The following is an 11,882-nucleotide window of genomic DNA, read 5'->3' as shown; positions in this document are numbered from 1 at the left end:
TGTTCACAAGATACGACAAAAGTGTACATTCGAAACAAGCATTCTATTACCTTTTTTCTTAACATGACACCACGTTCTAAATGCGTCTCCTGCCCCACGCTTGCCCCATTAATACTTTTGTCTCTCCCTAAAAGAAACACGATGCAGACTAATGTCCACCATCCCTTTACAGTCAGTCGGTCTGGTAATGCAGCTATGAAATGGATTTGCTGTTGTTTTATTTTGTGTGCTTGTTTGTGACAGACTCTCGTGCACCCCAGGCTGACCTCCAGCAGTCTGTGTAGCTGAGTCTGGTCATACTCCTCTGACCCTTTTGCCTCCTGCTCCTGGGTGCTCGGTTGCAGGAGGATGCATGACCATATCAAGCTCCAAATTCCCAAATTTGAAATAAACTTTTTGCAGATTTTTCCCTTCCATTTTTCCCCAAATTTACAAATAGGTGATATTTGCCAAGCCATTTTAATACCACTAAAATTTTTAAAGCCATCAAAGTTTCCTAAAGTATGCCATGGACACCACTGACAGCTAATTATGTTAACTGGAAAAAACAAGTTAAAACAAACAACAACAAAAAATCTCTGTATTCTGTAGTTTGGACGTAATGGTAAGAATTAATTTTATTAACTGTTTTACTAATTGAAATCACCATACATGCTGTTTATATCAATAACTAAAATTTTAAATGAAAGAATGATGATAATTGAGTGCATCTTAAAATAAAGAAAGACTGTTAATTGTATCCCTGTGTTCAGCTAGGTGCCCGGGATGATATCCATGTGTATTAGTTGCTGGGTAAAAGAAAGCGATTGCGTTTCTATTATAGATAAAAATGAAGGGCTATAAGGAGCAGAGCCGCTGTGCAGGGCAGTGTTAGGGCCCTGGCATGTGCTTCCTTTTGCAATGTCTCAGAGTTCTCTGCCCCAGCTGATAGAGGGAAAATCCAATCAAGCAAACAACAAAAACACTGTTCATTCTTTTCTCCTTCTCCTCAGCCCATCCCTCTCCCTTTCACCCTTCTCCTCTTCCTCCCCCCTTGCCTCTCCCCTCCATTGTCTCTCTCCCTCTCTCCTCCTTCTCTTGTTATTTCTCTCCCCTTCTCCATTTCTCTGTCTCAATCAATATCTCTCCCTTTCCTCTCTCTCCTCCCTCTTCTTCTGTCTCCTCTCTCTCTCTCTCTCTCTCTGCTCTCTCTTGCTGTAAACCCAACATCATGTTCTAGGAAGTTGAAGTGTGAATTTTAATGCACGTTGAGCTTATATCTGGAGTTGTGAGTAATAATTCCAAAATAATAAGTTTCCCAGCTCCCTTAATGGGCAGGACTGGTGCACTGTACTGGAATATAAAGTTTTGGCGCCATCTGGTGTGCAGTTTTCAGATTTGCAGCTTCACTTGATCCAAAGAAAAAGTGGAGAACTAGTGGAAGGAAGGAATTGTGGGTCTTCCCACAGCCACAGCAGGGTCTTCCGGCTATGCCAGAGATCATCTCTGTGAAGTAATTTGCAAGAATCCATTATGATCTAAAGGAACTTAAGAAATTAGAGTTCAGCAGTTAGCAGCTGGGGAAAGGGCTCAGTGGGTTGGAAGACACTGAGATAGGAAGGGAAATATTAAAATGATTGTAATCACAAAAATTAAGTCCCTCTACTTAGTTTTATAATTTCATGTTCAATTAAAACCTATTTTTACACAGACTAGCTTCAGTCCTCCCTACAACTCAGAGAATATGGTGAATAACTTCTTGTGAGCTAAACAGCAAAGGCCTGTAGAGTGCACTAGTTGGGCAGGCCAGAGACAACATCTGGCTCCTGTGTTTAGCAGCTGGAAGAGCACAGGCAGCTAGCTACCTCCACTCCATACATAGCACATGATTTCTTTCCTTTTTGAAGTGAGGCCTTGTGTGTCACTGATTAACTTGAAACTCACTATATAACTGAAGCATGACTTGAATTTCTGATCCCTTCTCTCTACTCCCAAGCACTAGGGTTCTAGACTTGAGCTACCACACACATTTCCAATACAGTGGCTCCATCACTTTTGGCTTGTCATAAACCAATTGATTCTGGTGAGAGTGCTTCGCATGTCTGTAAAGTAAGAAAGGAAAAGATAGAGACAAGTTTCACAATCTTTTGGGAGTGAAGCTCTGGTGACCCAATGACCACACCCCAGGACCTACACACTAATGGTTCATTTCTCCTTCCAGGGATTTACACTGAGGTTCAAATACCTTGGGGGGATATTGAACAAGCAAATGAATAGATGCTAACCCCCATTTCCTGCTCTGATATTTAAATCAGTATTGTCCCTTTCAGGAAGTCATTGACGGCCCCTTTATAAAAATCCCACATATATTAAGTTAATTTAGCCTGTGTTGCCCCGTTCTTACTCCATGGACTTAGGCAGGTATGCATAACATGTAGCAAGTCTCACAACATTTTATGTTAAAAAGAAATGCTTAATTGTGTGTATATTACAATGTGCCCAATATGGAAATAGATGTACATACTTTTCTGTGATCCTCTCAGCACTGTTATTTGAAAACTACTGGTGGGGTGGGGGCAGACAGATAAGTCAAAAGAACAGGGAACAACTTAAGCAACAGGAAACAACACGGAGAAGTAAGTCGATGTCTACAGTTTTGCACTTGGCTTGCATTCATAGCAGATTCAGTGTGAGGACTTCTGAAATGTACAATCCTGGTCAAGGAACAACCAAGGCGAACACCTATCTTTCCAGTAAGCATGGCAATATCAAATTGAGGTGACAGACAACTGAGAGAGTTCCATTCCCTGCGTTCCTATAGGAGAAACTAAAGTTTAGACAAGAATGAAAAAAACAAAGTTTAAATGAAATTTGGAGTTTTTATTATATAATACTTTATTTTTAGAATCCAGGTCATGTTTGCAAACTTGAGTATCTGAAATAAAGGAAGGATTTTTAATTAAAACATAGCAGAAAAGACATTGGTTAACCTGTGTTTCCAATTAGCCACAGGAAAAGATTTCCCAAGGGTATAAAGTTGTAAAAGGCAACAAGAAGCAGACACAACAGCACAGGCCCAAGTAGGAGCAGACGCATCGGGTAATGAATCTGAGGTCAGGGACAGAGCTCAGTGGTAGAGTGCTTGTCTAAAAGGCCCAGATTGCTTTCCAAGGCACCGCAAAAATAGACACACATACACACACACAGGCAAACACACACTCATACACATTCACACAGGTGCGCACACATGTGTGCACGCACACACACAAACATACACACACACACACACACACGCATACATACTTGTAAAAGGAGTTCTTAATTGGTCTGGACAATAAAAGGCTAGAGTCAGATATAGAGGGAAATGATGAGAGAACAGAGAGAAGGAGCAAGCCACAGCACACCTAACCTACAACCTCCTAAGCTAGCATCAGCAGAGAGCGATTTTCTGTTTCTCCCTGCTTATATCCTGTTTCTGCGTAACTATGTCACTTTCTGTCAGTCTGTACAGACCTCCACACCTCTATGGTTAGCTAGTGGCAAGCTCCATTTTCTGACCCCCAGACAGGCTTTCTTTGTGCAAGAAAGATATCACCACACATAATCACACATGTGCACTCACATGCACACACAAACATGCATGCACGTGTGCACACATGTACAAACAGGACTTACTTTAATTCTGATGGTGCTATCAAGTACAGCCTCATATATCAAATACTATTCCTGTTGTGAAGATGAGGAAGCCATGAATGGATCAAGAGTTTTAGGAATTTTTCTTAGCACCAACAGGAAGTAGTTCTTGGACAGACAGTGTTTGAACTGTTATCGCCAGGCCCTCTGCTCTGGATGCTACAGTCCGATACTAGGTTATGCAAGGACACATAAGAATCTTGCTCCTTTCCTCCTAGACACAGTTGCTGCTTTCCCTAAAGTGGAACTCGACATCAACAATCTGCTTATTCCACTATTTTTCCTGACTATTCTTTTACTTTTCTTTCATTTGTCACAATACAGTCATTTTTTTGTATTTTTTAAAAAAGCAAAGTAAATGGGCTTCATACATGTATATATTTCTCATCATTCTCCCATTAGCTCCTCTTGGCCACATCACCCATCTATCACCCATCTGTTGATCACTTTCTTCCTTCCAAGTAGTTCTTCACTTTTTCACACACACACACACACACGCACACACCACTCACATGATAAAAAACTACAATATTTGTCTTAGGGTATGGCTTATTCCACTTAACATGCTGCCTAGTCCACCCATTTTCTTGCAAGTGTCATCATACCCTTGTTCCTGTTCTGGACAGTGTACAGATGCCATATTTCTTTGCCTGCTCATCTGTCCCCAGTGTAATTAGATAACTTGACCATCATAAACAGTACTGTAGAAAGCATAAGTGTGCAGGTATTCCTGTAGCAAGCTGGCCTGAGTTCCTTCACGCAGAAACGAGGTGGCAAAGCTTGATCAAATGGCAACTTTTTTTTCCATTTATTTTATGAATTTATTTTTTACTTTCCAATCCCATTTCTCCCTCTCTCCTCTCCTCCCAATCTCCCCGCTTCCCCCCACACCACCTCCCATTTGCTCTTTGGAGAGGATAAGGCCTCCCGTAGAAAGTCTACTAAGTCTATTCCATCATCTCATTGTGGCAGGACCAAGGCACCTCTCTCCCCGCTCCTCCCCGTGTCTAGGCTGAGCAACGTATCTCTCCATATACAATGGGCTCCACTAAGTCAGTATATGCATTAGAGTTAGATCTTGGACCACTGCCAGTGACCTTATGTATTGTCCCAGTCACACCATTGTCACCTATATTAAAGAAGTCTAGTTTGGTCTTATACAAGCTCCCATTTGTCAGACCTGAGTCAGTGATCTCATACTAGCTGGGGTCATCATAATTTTGACTCCTTTGTTCATATTATCGCTCCTCCCTCACTTTGATTGTACTCCAGGAGCTTTAGTCCAATGGTTAGTTGTGGATTTCTGTATCTGCTTCCATCTGTTTCTGGTAGATGGTTCAAGTTTCTCTGGGGTTATGGATTATAGGCTGGGTATCATTTGCTTTATGTCTGGTATCCACCTATGAGTGAGTACATAATATATTTGTCTTTCTGAGTTTGGGTTACTTCACTCAGGATGAATTTTTGTTGTTGTTGTTGTTCTGTCCATTTGCCTGCAAATTTTAGGATGCCACTGTTTCTTACCTTCTTACCACTGACTAGTACTCCATTGTGTAAATGTACCACATTTTCTTTATCCATTCTTCAGTTGAGGGACATCTAGGTTGTTTCCAAGTCCTGACTATTATGAATTATGGTGCTATGAACATAATTGAGCAAATGTCCTTGTGGTGTGAATGTACCTCCTTTGGGTATGTGCCCAAAAGTGGTATTGCAGGGTCTTGAGGTAGGTTGATTTCTAATTATCTGAGAAATTGCCATACTGATTTCCACAGTGGCTATACAAGTTTGCACTCCCACTAGCAATGGAGCAGTATTCCCCTTACTCCACATCCTTTCCAGCATAAGCTGTCATTGGTGTTTTTTATCTTAGCCATTCTGACAGGTGTAAGACGGTATCTCAGAGTTGTTTTCATTTGCATTTCCCTGATGACTAAGGATGTTGAGCAAGTGTCTTTAAGTGTCTTTCCACCATTTGAGATTGCTCTGTTGAGAATTCTCTGTTTAGATCTGTACCCAATTTTTTAATTGGATTATTTGATAGTTTGATGTTTAGTTTCTTGTGTTCTTTGTATATTTTTGAGATAAGCCCTCTACCAAATGTGGGGTTGGTGAAGATCTTTTCTCTTTCTGTAGGAAGTTGTTTTGTATTGTTGACCATGTTCTTTGCTTTATAGAAGTTTCTCAGAGTCAGGGAGGTCCTATTTACTAATAGTTGCTCTCAGTATCTGTGCTACTAATATTCTATTTAGGAAATAGTATCCTGTGTCTATGTGAACAGAAGGGTGGACCAATGGAATTGAATCAAAGACACTGATATCAACCACACACCTATGAACACCTAATTTTTGACAAAGAAGCTAAAAATATAAAATGGAAAAAAGAAAGTATATTCAATAAATGGTGCTGGCACAACTGTCAATATGTAGAAGAATGCAAATAGATCCATATCTTTTGCCATGCACAAAACTCAAGCTGAAATGGATCAAAGATGAAAGAGCTCAATATAAATCCATCCACACTGAACTTCATAGAAGAGAAATTGGGAAATACCCTTGAACACATAGCCAGCTTTATTTTGAGTTTCATTTTGATTGGTGTAGAGCCTGGACAGACTCCATGTTTCACTCCTTCCCATGTGCATCCTCACTGATACTCTTTGTCCTCTTGATGACAGCCTCTGGCAGGGATGAAGAGGAGTTTCAATATAGTTTTGATTTGCATTACCCCATGGTTAAGGATGCCAAGCATTTTTTTCATATATTTACTGAACATTTGCGATTCTTTTGAAAACTGCCTGCTTGATTCATATGCCCATTTACTGACTGGATTGTTGTTTAGGGTGTTCCATTTTCAGTTCTTTTATATTATACGTATTAAACACCTGCCAGATGAATAGCTGGCAGATGCTTCCTCCATCAGATTCCATAGGCGACAGCTTCCTTTCCTCTACAGAAGCTTCTCAACTGTATGCAATCTTACTTGTAGATTCTCTGTTTATTTCATTGTGGGGCAGGGTGGTGGGAGTGTGTGTGCACATGCCTGCATGTGTGTGGAAATCAGAGGTCAGCCTTGGGTATCAGTGCCTGACTGTCGGTGTTTGAGGCAAAGTCTCGGGTTTGCCTCTGTGTAGTTCAGGCTAGCTGGCTTGTGAGCAACAGGGAGTTTTCCTGTCACTGTCTCTAACCACAGCAAAAGAGCACTTGAATTACAGGCATGCCCCACTGTGTGTGACTTCATATGTGTCCTTAGGAGCCACACTCAGGTCCTCACTCATGCAACAGGTACTTTGCCAGCTGAGCCACTTCCCCAGAGCCTCCTCGGACAGTCTCATGCTTTCTGGACTGCTGATGTTTTGTTTTATTTGTTTTGTTTTCTTCCTTTCTTCTCAGCCATCTTCAAAGTTCCTGCTCTTACATTAAAGTTAATGGTGTTTCACACCAGAAATTCTAGCACTTGTTGGGCAGGAGCAAAAGGATCTGGAGTTTAAGGCCATCCCCAGCTGCATGTGGAATTTAAGGCCAGCCTCCATTACATAAGATACCATACCAAAAAACAAACAAACAAAAAAAAACAAGAGCAGAGTTAATAAAATATAATAAACAACCTAGAAATGAACCCACATAGAAACAGCCATCTGATTCTCAGTAAAAATTATCCAAAATATACATTAAAGAAGATAGTTATTGAACAAATATGCAGAAAACCTTGAAGTCTTCATAAAGAAAAATGAAACTAGATCTAGATCTCTTTCACTGTGCAAAGTTCAATTGTGAATGGACACAAGCTTCTTTGAGGACACATGGACATTCATGGCAGCACCTCTGCAAATGCCAGTAGCTGGAACACCTCCTTCCTGGGTCTCCATGAGGCCCATCTTATCTTCTCCAGCCTGCAGAGACCCATGAGTGAAGCTCTCTGCCTCTCTGGAACTCAAAAATGTATCTTTCTTTCTCATCCTTGAAAAGTCTTGTTTCACTCTGGAGAATAGTGTCTGCTTCATAGGATAAGACAAGGGGTGGTAGTTTGTATTAAAAGATGGTTTTCAGAACCTCTAAAAAATTGGAAATCTGAGCTTCCTGGGTTCCCCAAGCATTGAGCAATGACTAGGCTGCTACGGCAGCCACTGCCTTTACAGGAGACATGCTGTGGAGCTCATCAGTGACCCCCTCCAGTCCTCTCCTCCTGTGGACGCTTTGACTGCCAGGACTCTCAGTGTTTTGATTTGCAAACATTGGCTTTTGATTTGGGAGACAGCAGCCATAAAGAATTGATGGGGTTTATTTGGAGGTTGTCTTATCCCTTCCCAGGAAAGATGGAACACACACAATAAGTTCCTAGCTATCTTGGAAGACAGGGACAAAAGTAAATGCAAAAAGAGGAAAATTTCTCAAAATATGATTCATCTGTGACTTTCTTAAACAAGAAACAGTTTAAGTATTTTTGAGAATTATTTGTAAGTGATATAATATCATTTGCATCCCTTCCCCTCTTTAACTCCTCTCATTATAGCCACACTCCATCCCAAACTCTTGACCTCTTCTTTTTCAGTTATTATTCATACACACACACACACACACACACACACACACACACACACACACACACACAGCCTAGTATGTTCACTAAGTGTTGCTTATACATACATTTGTTTAAGATCGACCTTTCTTGTGCTTGAGTTTTCAGATTAAAGTGTATGGCTGCCTCTTGGCCACTGACTACGTTAAGCACCCTCCTTGCACAGAGTAGGCCAGTCATATTTGCTCCCTCAAGCTATTTCCCTGTTTTCAAGAGTGTTCATATAAGAATATTCAAGCACAGCATCTGTGTTTGAATGCGGACTCGGCTTGTTCTATCGGTTTAAATTGTATCACACTCACAGGCACTAACAAGTGTGTGAGTTGTGGCCATCGGGGAAATGCAAAGTATACAAGTGAGGAGCACATAGTTGATTGATAGCTAAATCATTAGTTCTCCAGGCTCTCAAACATTATTAAAAGGGAGTCATTAAAAGCTGTCACTTTATCCCAGCTGTGCCATCTACACAGATGAAATCCACACCAAGTGACAAAGGCTTCTAAAGAGTTACCTAGGGAAACTCAGTAACCTGGTATTTCCTTTGGGATACCAGTGCTATTGACTTGTCAATAAAAGAAGGGTTTATGCTCCTTGGCTGAATATTCAAAGGAATTGAACTCATGTATACCTGACCCATGGAAGAGTAAACGGAAAAGAGGAAGGCTGGGAGCAGAAAAGCTCTGTAATTTGAAAATGAATGAACAGATTAATTGACCTTACAGTTAATTATAAACTACTCCTCTATGAATTTTCTTTAATGTTGGCCTTTGCTGCTGGTCTAGCTCATGAGAACGTACAAAACATGTTCCTTTTTCTTTTATATTTTCCATATGACTACATGTTTCCAAATCTAAGTGTGAGGCCACATGGACAAATACTATTTTGTTTCAGGTAGCATCTTTTCTTTGGAAATTTAGAACCTTTCACAGAAGTCCTGTGGCCTGTGGAAAGGGTGCAACAAGAACACTCGTCCATTGCTGGTGGGAGTGCAAATTTGTACAGCCATTTTGGAAATCAGTATGGAGATTCCTCAGAAAAAATGGGAATCAGTCTACCGCACGACCCAGCAATTCCACTCTTAGACATATACCCAAAAGGTGCCCATTCATACAACAAGGATGTCTGTTCCACTATGTTCATAGCAGCATTATTTGCAATAGATAGATCCTGGAAGCAACCTAGATAACCCACAACGGAAGGGTGGATAGAGAAAATGTTGTACATTTACACAATGGAGTATTACTCAGCGGAAAAAATAACGGAATCTTGAAATTGGCATGCAAATGAATGGCACTAGAAGAAACCATCCTGAGGGAGGTAACCCAGTCACAAAAAGACAAACATGGTATGTACTCACTCATATATGTATTTTAGACATGGAGCAGGGGAGTGTCAGCCTACAATCCTAGGGCCAGTGAGTCTGGGTAACAGGGATGCTCCCAAGAGATATGCATTATACCCCAGAGAAGTGGAAAGAGTCAAGATGTCCTGAGCAGATTGGGAACATGAGGGGAGAAGAGGTAAGAATAGAGGAGACCAGGATGAGATACCATAATAGTTGGAGTCATTATAGCTTTGAGAAGAGAGCTGACATTAGTGAGATTCCCAGAGATGTACAAGGACAACACCAACTGGAAACTAAGTAACAGTGAAGAGACTACATTAATAGGCCCTACCTGATAAGGTTGATGACTACTTTATATGACACCCTAGAACCTTCATCCTGTGACTGATGGAAGCAGAGACAGATACTCACAGCTAAACACTGAACTGACCTCTTGAAACCCAGTGACAGAGATGGAGGAGTGATGAGCAAGGCGGTCAAGACCATGCTGGTGAAACCCACAATGACAGCTGACTGGACAAGGGGGAGCTCTTGAACCCCAGATTGATGACTAAGAGGCCAACAGGGGACTGATCCAGATTCCATGAATGTAGTGTCAGTGAGGAGGCCTCAGAAATCTCTGGGTCCTTGGGTAGTAGACTAGTGTTCATGATGGCATACAAATGAACTTTGGGAGCCCATTCCACATGGAGGAATGCTCTCTCAGCCTGTCCACATGGGGAAGAGCCTAGATCCTACCCTGGATGAAATGACAGACTCTGGAGATCCCCCCAAGGAGGGCCTCACCCTCCCTGGGGAATGATGTGGGGATTGGGCTAGGGGTAGGGGGTAGGAATGAGGCTAGTGGAGGGAGAAGGGGGGAGCTGGGATTGACATTTGAAGCATGCATGTTTCTAATTTAAATTAAAAAACATACATAAAAATGTTCTCTACCAGAAATTCAAAGAACAGCTTATACCAATTCTTCTCAAAGTATTCCACGCAATAGAAGCAGAAGGGTCTTTGCCAAACTCTTTCTAGAAGGCTTCAATAACCTTGATACCAAGCCACACAAAGACATAACTAAGAAAGAGAACTTCAGACCAATATTCCTCATGAACATTGATACAAAAATACTCAATAAAATACTGGCAAATCGCATCCAAGAACACATCAAAACAATCATTCACCACGATCAAGTAGGTTTCATCCCAGGGATGCAGGGATAGTTCAACATATGAAAATCCATTAATGTAATCCACCATGTAAACAAGCTGAAAAACAAAAATCACATGATCACCTCACTAGATGCTGAAAAAGCCTTTGACAAAATCCAACACCCCTTCATGATAAAGGTATTGGAGAGATCTGGAATAACAGGAACATACCTAAACATAATAAAAGCTATATACAGCAAACCAACAGCCAACATCAAACTAAATGGACAGAAACTCAACGCAATTCCTCTAAAATCAGGAACAAGACGCGGCTTTCCACTTTCTCCATACCTTTTCAACATTGTACTTGAAGTTCTAGCCAGAGGTATACAACAACAAAAGGGGATCAAGGGGATACAAATTGGGAAGGAAGAGGTCAAACTTTCACTATTTGCAGATGATATGATAGTTTACATAAATGACCCAAAGAACTCTACCAGGGAACTCTTACAGCTGATTAAAACACCTTCAGCAAAGTGGCAGGCTACAAGATCAACTCAAGAAAACCAGTAACCCTACTATATACAGATGATAAAATGGCTGAGAAAGAAATCAGAGAAACACCACCCTTTACAATTGCCATAAACAACATAAAATACCTTGGGGTAACGCTAACCAAACAAGTGAAAGACCTGTATCTCAAGAACTTTGAAACTTTAAAGAAAGAAATTAAAGAAGCCCTCAGAAAATGGAAAGATCTCCCATGCCTTTGAATACGTAGGATCAATGTAGTAAAAATGGCGATCCTGCCAAAAGCAATCTACAGATTCAATTCAATCCCAATTTTTTTTAAATCACAGCTCAATTCTTCACAGACCTTGAAAGAACAATAATCAATTTTGTATGGAAAAACAAAAGACCCAGGATAGCCAAAATAACCCTGTTCAACAAGGCAACATCTGGAGGCATCACCATCCCTGACTTCAAGCTGTATTACAAAGCTATAGTCCTGAAAACAGCTTGGTATTGGCACAAAAATAGACAGGTAGACCAATGGAATTGAATTGAACCCTGATATTAACCCACACATGTATGAACATCTGATCTTTGACAAAGAAGCTAAAAATATACAATGGAAAAAAGAAAGCACC

The sequence above is a fragment of the Mesocricetus auratus genome, unplaced genomic scaffold, assembly GCF_017639785.1.
Source record: "Mesocricetus auratus isolate SY011 unplaced genomic scaffold, BCM_Maur_2.0 Super-Scaffold_100011, whole genome shotgun sequence".
Taxonomy (NCBI): Eukaryota; Metazoa; Chordata; class Mammalia; order Rodentia; family Cricetidae; genus Mesocricetus; species Mesocricetus auratus.
This window is presented reverse-complemented; position numbering follows the sequence as displayed.